This window comes from Ostrinia furnacalis, unplaced genomic scaffold (assembly GCF_004193835.3).
Source record: "Ostrinia furnacalis isolate ACB-3 unplaced genomic scaffold, ASM419383v2 OfSCF7552, whole genome shotgun sequence".
Taxonomy (NCBI): Eukaryota; Metazoa; Arthropoda; class Insecta; order Lepidoptera; family Crambidae; genus Ostrinia; species Ostrinia furnacalis.
In genome coordinates, this window is record NW_021137791.1 from 61,886 (window position 1) to 74,720 (window position 12,835).

At 40.3% G+C, this 12,835-nt stretch overlaps 1 long non-coding RNA gene across 1 annotated transcript; it reads left to right on the forward strand.

Annotated features, from left to right (window-relative positions):
- The first annotated feature begins 9,469 nt into the window (after positions 1–9,469).
- Positions 9,470–12,814, forward strand: LOC114365066 (uncharacterized). Its single transcript, XR_003656906.1, has 3 exons — positions 9,470–9,528; positions 12,301–12,417; positions 12,711–12,814. It is a non-coding gene; the product is annotated as an uncharacterized LOC114365066 (long non-coding RNA).
- Positions 12,815–12,835: the final 21 nt, after the last annotated feature.

A 12,835-nucleotide genomic window follows, 5' to 3' on the forward strand; every position in this document is an offset into this window, starting at 1 on the left:
ATTTACAGTACAGACAGTTATCGATACAGTAAACCACAGCCTACTCAGCGTGTCTTCCACATCGAAGAAAACAGAAGAGTACAGAGATCGTCGTGCCCAGTTTGCAAGAGCAACCACTCCGTCACCGATTGCAGCGAGATGAAACAAGCCCATAGTAGTGAACGCTGGGACATTGCCAAACAGAAACGCCTGTGCTACCGCTGCCTTCGACCCTGGAATAGAGCACACAGATGCCCAGGGATACAGTGTAAAGTTAATGGTTGCAGGAAGACTCATCACAGGATACTGCACCACGAAACCACCGCGCCTACAGAAAAAGTGAATGCAATAGTTTCACTTACGCACGTCGATGAAATTGCGGATAAAAATCGATCAGGCGCTAACCGAAACCATTGTTCAAAGGCAAATAGAAAACGAAGATCGTCCCAAAACCAGCGAGAGTCATCAAAAAACCGGCGGGAGTCATCAAATAGAAACCGACAGGAGTCATCGCAGCTTCCATACCGGCGGGAGGCTTCAGGGCGTGGAAGAAATATAGAGGTACAGCGTAGAAACATTATGAACCGCTCATCGTCCGTACCACGCCAAACACCGCGAAGTAAAGACAGACGGCGTTCAACAGCAGACTTCTATAGACAACGCCAAACTACAGTAACAAATTGGAGAACGAAGACTCCAGTACCGGCGGGAGATACAGATCCGCAACACCGTCACCGTGATAGTCACCTCCGCCACCGTTTCACCGAGCAGAAACAGCAGCCGTCCTGCTAGCTGTTTTTCTGCATCGACGAGTCCGTCGCTGCACGGCGGGAGTATGTGCAGGACGACTACAGATTCGTCTTACAGAACCCTAAAAATATCAAATGAAACCGCAGCAAATACATATACGCACTTATAGCTATAGTTATGTTATAAATCATCGGCGCGCGGCAAGTACTTGAAAAGAAAGAGACAGTGCGAGCGCGCAAAGGACAGCAATAGCACGCGCGCCCGCGATAACCGACCGTAGCGCATAAGAAATAAGGCTCATATCCGGATGCCTTAAAACTTTGTTTACGAGTCCCGCGCGTTAGAGCAAGTACTCGCGTCTTCCAGAAAGCGGGCGAACCGTCGATTTTCTAGTTAGTAGGCGAGCTGGAGCGGTATATAAACCGGCCGCCGGACCGATCCGTCAATCAGTTTTACTCAAGACAGTTCTCCGAACAGATCAAGAGTGAACCTCCTCCGACCGAAGAGCTACAGGAAGACTTCTCACCGCGATAGAAGAATAGTGATCATAGTGACGACTTCAGCATCAGAACCGGACACCGTTATTGCTTCGTGACTTCGGATACGTTTCACCGCGCACCGTATCGACGCCGTCCTTCGACAAAGACGAGTCAACGATCCACCCACCGAACTTCAGTGTGCAACGACTGGAGACACCGTCTACCGGAGTGCCACCGTATACAGTCCACAGTCTACAGTCCACCGCATCATCGTTTTCACCGCGTCCGTCGACAGCCCACTCCGTGTACCTACTCCGCTCCGATTACCCGGTCTTCGTAACCGTTCCGTATATTTTTGTGACCGGATAAATAAACAGTCCTGCACACCCCCCGTCATTAATCCCATAAGTTGCTGTTCAGTCATTAATCTGTTTCAACACAATAATTGTTTTTCCGACTTTAAAATTGCAGTGTCGTTAATCATTCAGACCCGAAACAAGATCCCATTAAAATATTGATTGTTTTGATTAATCCATTTTCCGAAATAGGTCATGTTAAATGGGAAACACGAACGTGATAGTGGATATTAATGGGGGTGGTGGTTTACACCCTTAAATAAACAGTAGGAATTTTGAGTCTTCGTGAAGACTTTTACCATTTGAAACGAACACCATTAAGTACTTACCTACGACTGATATTGTTTTTCCGGGTTTAGCTATTAAATCATTATGATACATATTTAGATTTCTAAATAAATAGGTTTTGTAAAACACACTTTTGCTACTAAAATGTAGACTCAAGTTCTATTTCAACAATTCCTATTTTAAAGAGAGTCTCACTTTAGATGTTTCCCAACACTGAAACGAAAACTGATTTATTACCATTTTATAGGGTGTTAGGTAAATGGTAGGTATCAAAAAATACTAGTGTAGTCATAAATTTTATATCATCATTTTTGAAAACAGCTCGATTTACCATTTACCTAACACCCTGTATACAGATCTACAGCTCGAGATCTTATAAAAAGAAGGAAACACTTGAAAAGCCACGACCGTGAAGGCCTGAAAACTCACGCGTCACGGTATTTACCGTGGTCAGAATATAAAGTATTCCACGTCACGCCCTGTTAAGATGATTTAGCGCCAGAGATATAAGTGAAAAGGATCTAAGCAAAATGAAAAAGGTATCTGACGTGTTAACAAAACGAAACTGAGGCAAAGGGAATAGGTTAAATACAAAAATATTAATACAACTTAACTTTTGGTCTTATATCTGGGTAATTAAAGCTGAAATTTGGTAAGCAGTTAATATTTTTTGGAAAATGCTTGGTTTAGTACAGTCGCGGAATGAAAAGGTTCGTCACCTTAGTGTCGGTTTTCGCTTGCACTAGGTACTGTAAGAGTCAAACCTGCCAACATAACAGTCCAAGAAAACAGTGCTGCTAACATTTAAATAAATATGACGTTTGCTAACGAATAAGGTTTTGCTTGTTTATTTTTCTATCCCATCAGTGCAATGCAATGATGACATTGACCAATTTACAATAGTTTTTTTTATTTAATAGAAATAATAATGGCAGGTTGAACCAACAAGAAGGTTTTAGNTCTACAGGAACTTTTCGAGGAACTCTTCTTACAAGCTTTGCCTCCACCAGTCACCTTCTGACGGTCCTCGCAGATACTCCAGCAGTCAATCTTGACTGTATTCGAATAACTGACGTATATTTACTGACATTATCTTTATTGACATATTGTAATTCAAATAATTTATCTGTTCTTTGTTTGTAGTTGGAAAGTTCTGATTTTTATTTTTTTTATTTTAACTATGCATGGGTCAATAAAAAAATTATGTAATAATCACACACTAGCTTGCTGGTGAGATAAGCTGAACTGTATAATAACTATTGTAACATCTACCTTGTTGTATTACCTTGTCTCGGTGAATAAATGATCTTTTATCTTTTTTTTTTTTATCAGATCTGGTCCAAAAATCTCGCTCTTGATCAGAACGAAACCCTTAAAGGGGTCTCTCTTTGCGAGAGTGACCATTCTGCGATCATCGTGTGGGGTTGTTTTTATTGGCCTCTTCCTTCTAGGCATATTTTCTGTGGTTTCATAATTTTGAAATAAGCCACTGCATTGTAGATTCATGTTTTTGGAACATTTCAGATGATCTGAAATTTACCGGTATGGCCATCCACACTGATAAAGATTGATTATAACTTAGCGCATTGTTGCTTTTCTTTCAGCCCATTACCTTTAATAGTTTGATGAGTTTTTAACTCGCAAGATAAGAATATCGCTTTTCAAATTGACGCCGAAATTACAAATGAACAGAATAAAAGTTATTACTTTTTATTTTTTTTAATTTACAAGGAAAAACTTAAGCGTCCCTAATTAGGTGGCCAGACCGTCCGTACCATACTTAACGATTCATGTGATTTGATTAAGATTTTTTACTAAAGTAGTAAGTTTTTTGTTGTTATTGTATTCTGTTAAATAGAGTACTTGATAGTCAATATGTTTACAAAGTAACAGCCAGTAATATTGAATGAAGCTCACAATAATAGGATATGAACACTTAGTATTGCTTAGTATTCTATCTGTCCCTAATTAGTTGACCACGACATATAAAACGTGTCCCAAAATTCAAGGATAAGCCGGCGCCGCAGGATGGACATAGTCATGACTACTTTAGGAAAAATAAGGAAAAAAATATATCTCAATTATTTTTTAAGTTAGACAATAAATTATGAAATTCTTCGAAAATTGACACCCCTTATGATATTTTACATTACCACGACTACCATTTTTCAAATATTTCTGTTTTTTTGTTTGTATCGGCAACTTAAGTAGTGCTGCTGTCCACCCCAACTCTCAAAACCCCCAGAATCTTTGCAGTTTTTACACAAAAGTTAATCAAAATATGTTATTTCCTTAAAATTTTAAACGATTTTTACTTTCACTCCACTTTGACTCATCGTTTTGTAAAAAATAAGTATGAACACTACTGCGGCAAGTTGACGCAACTACCTATCTAAGATTCCAAAATGGTATAATACTCTAAGAAACCTAGTCGCAAAAAAGATATGCGTACCATTTTTACAAGCACTTCGCTTGTTAGTTAGTATGGGTTAAATCTTGCAACTGAATTCAAAACCAGCTCTCCTCAACCGATTGAGCTGAAAGGACATCATCCACGTTTCATATATTTTTGGTCCAAAATCAAAAGTGCCGGCCAACAAAAAAAAGTGCTGTATTCTGACAGAATACGTCTGCCTTAGCATTTGTTACTATGGCACCAAAGCCGTAGCTCCACTGTGCGTCGAGTATTTGAGATCTAAAAGTCATCGATTATTCATACATTTTTTGTTCAAAATCAAAAGTGTCGGCCAATAAAAAGAAAAGTGCTGTGTTCAGACAGAATACGTCCGCCTTAGCATTTGTTACTATGGCACCAAAGCTGTAGCACCACTATGCGTCGAGTATTTGAGATCTAAAATTCATCGACGATTCATACATTTTTTGTTCAAAATCAAAAGTGTCGGCCAATAACAAAAAGTGCTGTCTTCTGACAGAATACGTCCGCCTTAGCATTTGTTACTATGGCACCAAAGCTGTAGCACCACTGTGTGTCGAGTATTTGAGATCTAAAATTCATCGACGATTCATACATTTTTTGTTCAAAATCAAAAACTAACAAGCGAAGTGCTTGTAAAAATGGTACGCATATCTTTTTTGCGACTAGGTTTCTTAGAGCATTATACCATTTTGGAATCTTGGATAGTTGCGTCAACTTTATAAAAAACTTGCCGCAGTAGTGTTCATACTTTTTTTTTACAAAACGATGAGTCAAAGTGGAGTGAAAGTAAAAATCGTTGAAAATTTTAAGGAAATAACATATTTTGATTAACTTTTGTGTAAAAACTGCAAGGATTCTGGGGGTTTTAAGAGTTGGGGTGAACAGCAGCACTACTTAAGTTGTCGATATAAACAGAAAAACAGGAATATTTGAAAAATTGTGGTCGTGGTAATGTAAAATATCATAAGGGGTGTCAATTTTCGTCGAATTTCATAATTTATTGTGTAAGTAAAAAAATAATTGAGATAGATTTTTTTCCTTATTTTTCCTAAAGTAGTCATGACTATGTCCGTCCTGCGGCGTCGGCTTATCCTTGAATTTTGGGACACGTTGTATATGTTACGGTAAATGTGATAATTAATGTGAAAATTACGAATAATCGCCGGTTATTATGAATAATTACCTCATGATTTGGTAAAAGAAAAGTAATATTACGCAAGAAACATTCCAAAGTCATTATGCGAAATTATATTAGCTAATATATTATTATGATATAAAAACGTTCAAAATGTGTGGCTGTACACGAGCACCGTACACGAGCCGGTGTTCTCTTTTATGATATTTGTTAGTATTAAGGTTGCATTATTAAGTAATCACTGATAAATGTGATTAATTTATCACTTTTACCTCGACTGTCGGTAATTATTCATAATAACCGGCGATTATTCATAATTTTCAATTTATCACATTTACCGTAACATACCTATATAATTTGTTAGGGGTCCGTACCCAAAGGGTAAAAAAACCGGCCAAGTGCGTGTCGTGCCACGCGCAGTGTAGGGTTTAGTTGTCCTTCGTTACCACAATATACCTATTTCAGAAGCAAGCAATTACTTCATCTAAAGTCACTTTTAATATTTTCTTCTAAGGAATTTTTATTAGGTATGAAATTTTATAAAACGACTATTACTCTTAAACTAAGTCATCTATTTTATTTAACCTCTATAGTTTTCCTTGAAAGTTCATAAAAAGTAGGCTATTATCATGATTTTTTTCAGATTTTTCAAGCCAAATGTTTAGTTTTTAGAGGGGGGGGGACGATATTAAAAGTGACTTTAGATGATTTATTGCTTCTGAAATTATTATAATATTGTGGTAACGACGGACAACTGCGGAACCCTACACTGCGCGTGGCACGACACGCACTTGGCTAATTTTGTGGCTATAGTAAGTATAGGTACAAACGGCCCAGTGGCGGCGTAGCATGGGTTGGCACCCGGGGCGATGACCAATCCTCCCCCCCCCCCGTTATAAGTCCTAAGGCACCCCCTGGTACCCCCCAGGATTTTGGGGGTTACCTACCGATTCGAAGATGACAATCGCAAACCGTCTACACCGCAAATTTGCCATGCAGATGTGCCAGTGAGTACTAATCTGCGCGACTTGTGTCACCCCCTGATGCTTGGCACCCGGGGCGGACCGCCCGGGCGCCCCCACCCCGCTGCCCGCTAAGTTCGAGGCTGAGGCCTTACGCCGCTACTGAAACGGCCACACTGTTAACTATCCATTTCCGTTTTCGCTCTCGCTCCAATCAAATGGCGATTCTTTGCGATAGAACGAGATGACATGACTGGCAATGGGCAGTTAACACTGTTGCCAATAGTACCTACTCATTATAATTATTTTTTTAGGGGATTACAATGATTCCTGTTTAACAAATAAAGGTTGCCTGCAAACGGTAAACTTTACGAACTGTGCAATTAGCACTGGTACGTATTTTCACTCCTTTCTGTTTTTTCTTTAAATTATTAATTCCTTTGTTCTTAGAGCAAAGCTTAAGTACGTCCGTATTCACAAATTATATTACTATGAGGTCTCACATTGCGCGTGGACGGACAGGGTGACACACTAACCAATCATAGAGGTCTATTTAATGCTGTGCGTTCGATTTGCTGCTTCACTTAAGCAAGCATCGTTTGTGAAGACGGGCGTTAGAGTTCTTAGGTGCTATAGCACACGTCATGGTACTTTAGCATAGCTTAGATCAGTGGTTCTTAACCTTTCAGTCACGAGGGACCATTTTACCAAATTCCTGTCTCATTTCTTTTTTTTTTTTCAAAATCCTATGTCAAAGGGGAGGTCGATTTCTCGCCCACTGTGCGCTGTTTGCGTTGTGTCAACTCGACTCATCACGTCACGTCACTTGTTTATTACGATGTCTTCGAGGACCACTTGGAATGCCTCCAGGGACCACCGGTTAGGAACCACTGGCTTAGATAGGAACTTGGAGAAATAAACCATTCCAAGCTTATGGCGCAAGTACATAATTAAAATGAAGATATCAATTTTCTGACTTCACCATACCATTTATAAATGACCATGTTAACATGGGCTAGTGTCGACTCATATACTCATTTACCTAACACCCTGTATAGTGTAAAAAATACTTTTTTCTCTCGATAATAGGGTCATTTGGTTTGGCAACCCTCACACACTCTATAGTATGTGATGTGTGTGCTTTCTTTAAACCATTTTATATTAAAGCCCGGTCTGTGAGCACGTCGAATTTTGTCCAATGACCCCAAGCTACCCATCCTTATCGCTCGCGCGTAATTATATGTATTACTGTCGCGACTGTGCGACGGGCGCCTGCAGTGAGTGCGCGAGCGCGACAGCAACATAATTACGCGCGAGCGATAAGGATGGGTAGCTTGGGATTATTGGACAAAATTCTACGTGCTCGCAGACCAGACTATACCTATGTATTAAGTGTGATTAATTCCAGCACCAAATAATGATAATAATAATTCAGTAAAACCACTGCCATCAGAAGATGAACGACTATCAGATAAAAAAAAGGGTGAGTTTTGCATGCTATTATTCGAGCTATAAATAATAATTTAAGAACGAGCCCAAATTCGATGTAGTTAAGTCGTTTTATTCCGGAGTTCCTATGGCCACCTTCCAGTTCCATCATCAGATCAGCTCCATGTAATCATAATATTGCATGGTCATCCGAATTACATGACTGTGCCGAAAGTGGATTTTATTCAGCATTCAAGATTTCTCCTCATTGTATAATACTGTGATTCCTCCCATACAAATTTTGAGCCAGTACCATAATATTATATTTATGACGTCACGCGCATTGAGCGCGGGCAGGCCGCCGCCCGCACCTTTTAAAATTTAATATCTTGGAAACTTGACGTATCGAAATATTTCTTTCACGTGTATTTTTTATTTTTAACAGAGAATACAGAAAGCTAAAAAACAAAATCAGTGAACATTCTCCATTGAAACGCATACCGGCGCGTTTATTACAAATAGCTTTTGCCCGCGGCTTCATCCGCGTGAAATTTAGTTTGTCAGAGATTGTCATAAATTATAGCCTATGTTATTCTGGGTTATAAACAATAATACTGCAAAGTTTCATCGAAATCCGTTAAGCAGTTTTTGCGTGAAAGAGTAACAAACATCCAGACTTCCAAACTTTCACATTTGCCGCGGGAAAAAGCTAGTAGTTTCTAAAACTTATGATTTTTTATAGTTTCTAAAACTTATGATTTTTTATTTCAGTATACAGAATCGAAAAAAAATTAACTCGGAATGAATCTTTTTTAAACTATACAGAAGGCGATAACGTCGAGTTAGTGTGTGAAACTGTGAATTTTACAGGTCATAATATTATTAAGTGGCACCAGAAAAAGGGTATGTATCTTAGATTATTATCAGATACTTAATAATTGTACTCTTAAACTAACTAATCTATCTTAAAACCGGTATAGTTTTCCTTAAAAGTTCACGAGAAACAATCTATACTAATATTACCTATAAATGCGAAAGTAACTCTGTCTGTCTGTCTCTCTTTCATGCCTAAACCACTGGACCGATTTGATTAAATTTGGCATAGAACAGATATAGTTTCAGTCCCGGGAAAGGACATAGGATAGTTTTTATCCCAGTTTTTGAAACAGGGACGTGCGCGATAAAGTTTTTCTGTGACAGACAAAATTCCACGCGGGCGAAGCCGCGGGCGGAAAGCTAGTATAACATAATTCCAAAAAAATTGTTAGTTTTTAGAGGCTTGTTTATTATAACACGAAAAACTGTGGTTTATTTCTATTTTTTGGCAGCGCGCGTCCAACAGAAGCGCATATTCAATACATTTTTTGCAGCCGCATCCTAGCCCAGCTGAAGACTTTACATTTTTTACTTTACGTTTAATTGTAAGGCTTTTTTTACTTTACGTTTAATTGTAAGTCAGACTTGCTCACCAAGGGTTCCCCTTGGTGAGCAAGTCTGACTCACATTTGATCGGTTTTTGTTTCAGGCAATTATACAGTAATGAAGAGCACATCGACCTCAAATGCCGTTTCTGCATCAATAAATTTAAAGATCAGTCGATTTGATCACGGCACGACTATGCAATGTTTGGTGGAGGAATCCCCCAATAATTTGACCGTGGCTAGCACTGAAATCTTATCCTTATCAGTGCAAATAGATAAAAATAGAAGCTTCTGTAAGTTGTCAAGATATTTAATCTTAAGCTCAGCCAAACTAACGCGTGCAGTACGGCTAGCACGAAAAACTTTCGAGTTCGAATCGTTTGCGTATTCGAATCGCCATCAAAAGATTTAGTACGAAAACTACAACAGCGCCCTTGTGAACATGCGTAAAGTGAACTTAATATGAGAAATGGTTGCACGAAACTTATTTTGAGAATCAAAATTGTCACGTTATCGTTTAATTCGAAGGTTGAGTATCGAATTTTGTCGAATACGCAAACGATTCGAAGACGAAAGTTCAGCTTCTTGGCCGGATAGCCGGATATCCGGCGGCCGGATAGTTGGCCCATTGTCTCGTTGCATGTCGTGACGAGTTTAGCGCCGCACAGGTGCTTCGAACGCGATCAGTGGGTCTATTAGTAGACTAGACTAGTCACACTTTTCGAAAATCGAATCCGTCCGAATATAATGTCAGATTTTGCCACTTGTCTAGGGGGTAGATCAATTCGGGCGATTTCGGTTGCCATCTTGAGTGTGTGATTGAATAGCGAAAATTAAATTAGTTTACTTGCCTGCGTAATTTGACTGAACTGCATCATGTCATCAGCTCATCAGTGAAAAAAAGGCCGCTTTTTATTTGGCAATATCTCGACATTAACAGATATTTACTATTTATGTATTCGCAATTAAAGTGAATAGCCCAGAAAAAGATTTTAGTTTTTTGGAAGGCTTTAATATGGCTTTTTTGTAACATTTTTGACTTTAAATAAAAGCCGTCATTATTATAAGCCATTTTATTGACATTTACCTCAAAGATTAATGCATTTCATTTTATTAATAGGAAATTGTCGTAGTTTTTTTAATATCCGGTATCCGGCCGGATAGTGAGTTACTATCCGGTATCCGGCCGGATAGTAAATTTAGGCCGGATATCCGGCCTACCGGATAGTTACCGGATATCCGTTTCATCTCTAGTTATTTATGCTAGAGGTACAGATCGCGTGCATAGGCGAATTACAGAACGCGCGTCGATCGCCATCGCCGACGCAATCAGTGGTTATTAGATAGTGACAAGTGTGTGTGTGTATTGCCTTCAGGCTTCAGCCTAGGCGCAAACCACCGACTTTAAGTTGACTAAGAGTAGGCGCACACCTTTGATTTTTAGTTGGCCGATAGTTGTGCCCGATTTTAAATTGTATGAAGAATCGGCCAAATCGAATCGGCGTAGTGTGCGCACTCCCATACATGCCCATACTGATCAACTGCCCGACTAAAGTATCGGCCGACGAAAAATCAACGGTGTGCGCCTACTCTGATAGTTGGGCCCGATCCTAATTTGTATGACGAATCGGATACCAAATCGATGTAATGTGCGCACTTTCATACATCTCCATACTGATTAACAGCCCGACCCAACTATCGGTCAATAATAGTCGGTGGTCTGCGACTAGGCTTAGACCTTCACGGAGCGTAATACCTACTACAATACAGCCTTTTTTTTGCGCAGGAAAATACTTTGCGTATACCCGCCGCCTCCGGGGAAGCGACGGGTTATGTGGGACTTCCTTGTCGGATGGCAGCAATAGCGGCTGTCACCCGACAAGTATACCCACTAAAAACCTGCGGTGCACCCTCTGCGTTTTACTGGCACGACGTGGGGTCCTACAGATTCAGACCACGCCGTGCCGACGCATGGCCCAGCCTTTGCCGGGCCTCCCGCGCTAAAGAGGGGGTCTACCGGTACACTGGTAGACCCCCCAGACAGGGTGGGACCGTGCAATGTGGGTGATGGGCCCCCGGCCTAACACCCACTGGTCTCACCTAGGGAGGCGGAAGGAGGCGAACGAATCTCCTCCTTCTTCCCCCCGGCCGGCCGTCTGCGCCGGAGCGCGTGGGCTTCGGGATCTACTTCCCTAGCCCGTGCCGCGGTCTCCTTCTGCAGCATCACCTCTTCGCAGAAGGAGACCACTACAATACAGCCTTTCTGACATGATAATAACACAAAGCGTTAATTAAAAAAGATTAAAAAAACAGTTGATTAAACGTTTTTGGTCGTTCGCATAGCGATAGAGACAAGCGACCGACTGAGACCGAGACAAGAGATTGTGAAGGGACACATTCAAACAATACTTACTACGCATTATGTCATATTTTGTGACTAGATTTAAATACTATCTATCTACTATAGTCCGGTCGCCGAGCACGTAGAATTTCGTCCAATGACCCCAAGCTACCCACCGTTATCGCTCGCGCGTAATTATAAATGTATTGCTGTCGCGACTATGCAACGAGCGGCCGCAGTGAGTGTGCGAGCGCGACAGCAATATATTACGCGTGAGCGATAAAGCGATGAAATTCTACGTGCTCGGCGGCCGGGCTTTACTAATATTGTAATATTATAAAGCTGAAGATTTTGTTTGTTTGAACTACTGGTCCGATTTCCCTACAGCTAATAGAGGCGGAGCAGTAAAGAAAAACGGGAAATATTATTCAAACTGTTTTCACGCGAACGAAGTTACGGGCATAGCTAGTGACTTAAGGTCCTATGTTTCCTAGATGGGGCAGAGGGCGTCCACAACAGTCCTCCATCGCGTTCGCTCTTGAGCTTCGCGTTTGATCTCGCTCCAAGTCTTGCCGATCTTCTTTGCCTCGTCTGCCACAGTGCGCCGCCAAGTTTGCTTGGGGCGACCATGTTTGCGTTTTCCTTGGGGGTTCCAATCCAGAGCCTGCTAGTGATTAGTATTAAAATAATAATGGTAGTTAATATTATAATTATATTATTTCAGTTGAAGTGGCGAATGAGCTTGCTCTTTCCGAAGACAATAAAATAATCAATTATTATGACAACGTTGACTTGAAATGCACAGGAATGTTGTTTCGAAATTGGATTGAACTAACAAAAGGTACGTATATCGGCAGCGTAAAAAAGTGACATTAAATAATGTATGACGGATAAGACGGATTGTACAGCGCCCCTAGCGGAAACTATAAGAACTCCATTTAATTTTAATTTTTTAACGCAGTTGATATCGAACGCGTTTGATGTTAACTCACACTCATATTATATTTTATGCTGTTGAAAAGATAAGGCCTTAGGCTATATGGATCCTGAATGGTTGGATCCAGGATATCCTTACTACCACATACCTAACACCCTATAATATTTTCTTTTTTGCCCTTTTAAAATATTTTTCAGATGGTCAGGTTAAAAGAGATTTTAATGGAGAAGCAAAAATGGATGGCCGCATTTTAGAGTTGCCCCTAAGTGTCATAACTAAAGCGGGCAACAACACCAACACTGATTATGTGTGTATAGGCGGA